General features: G+C 34.4%; 1 long non-coding RNA gene across 1 annotated transcript; it reads right to left on the bottom strand.

The window, feature by feature from the left end:
- Positions 1-161: 161 nt before the first annotated feature.
- Positions 162-778, bottom strand: LOC142236909 (uncharacterized). The gene is made up of 2 exons (XR_012722254.1): positions 433-778; positions 162-375 (listed from the first exon to the last, which is right to left on the bottom strand). It is a non-coding gene; the product is annotated as an uncharacterized LOC142236909 (long non-coding RNA).
- Positions 779-1,046: the final 268 nt, after the last annotated feature.

Raw genomic sequence — 1,046 nt, 5'->3', positions numbered from 1 at the left:
GCCGTCACTATTAAGAAGTTGTACCACGCCAAGTTACTACAAAAATGTTTCGCATGAGTGCAATTATTAGGTGCCTTTATAGATCAATTTAGAGCGACGCCAATAAGGGACCCTCCAAACAATCAGAAAATGTGAATTTTAAGATAGTTGTAAAAGAATCATTGTGGTCGAGTAAAACACGTTTGTTTAGATATTTATTAATTTGATTAAACATTTACAAATTCTTAAAAATATAACATTTATACCACTATCACATTACATTTAACATAATTTTTGGCATTAATGATGATGTTGAGTTACAAGTAGCGAGTTACATGTTGCTGCGTCTATCAACCAGTGTTTTTATTCCATGGAGGCAGCGCGTCTGTAAAATATCTGAAAAACAATCACTTTATTCCATTTGGAAAATCACCAAATTGTTCACCAATATACCTTTCACAATTTTAAGCGTATAATCTATGTTTTCAGAACTTTATTTTCGTTTTTATTTAATTAAAATATAACAAGCTGGTTGCGCTTGGCGTTTCACAAAAAAAATGGCTTTTTTAACAGTAGGGATGGCAAATTACTTGCATGTACTTTTTGATGTACCTTTTCATGATGGTTGAAGTGACATTTACGAGTCTGTGGTAACGATGAGGTTGAAATGGAACTTTGAAATGCTGGCAGGGTTTATTCAATGTATTGCGGACTATTATCAAGTAAATGCTGTTCCCCGTTTTGCAAATTTTGTAGCGTCATACCATTTACCATGTCGATGTTGATATAAATATTTATTTGTTGCAACCCTGCCAACATTTTTTGAATTTGGGGACGCTTCTGAGATTCCCCACTACGTCGAAAACAATCATATACGACATCAAAAACTCGTCGGAAAAGCGCCGCCACTATTGAGAAGTTGTACCACGCCAAGTTACTACGAAAAAGTTTCTCATCAGTGCAATTATTAGGTGCCTATTTAGATCAATTTCGAAGGACGCCAATAAGAACCCCTGCAAACTATCAGAAAAAGTGAATTTTAAGATAATTGTAGAAGAATCATTGTG

This window comes from Haematobia irritans, chromosome 4 (assembly GCF_050003625.1).
Source record: "Haematobia irritans isolate KBUSLIRL chromosome 4, ASM5000362v1, whole genome shotgun sequence".
In the NCBI taxonomy this organism is placed as follows: domain Eukaryota; kingdom Metazoa; phylum Arthropoda; class Insecta; order Diptera; family Muscidae; genus Haematobia; species Haematobia irritans.
This window is presented reverse-complemented; position numbering and strand designations above follow the sequence as displayed.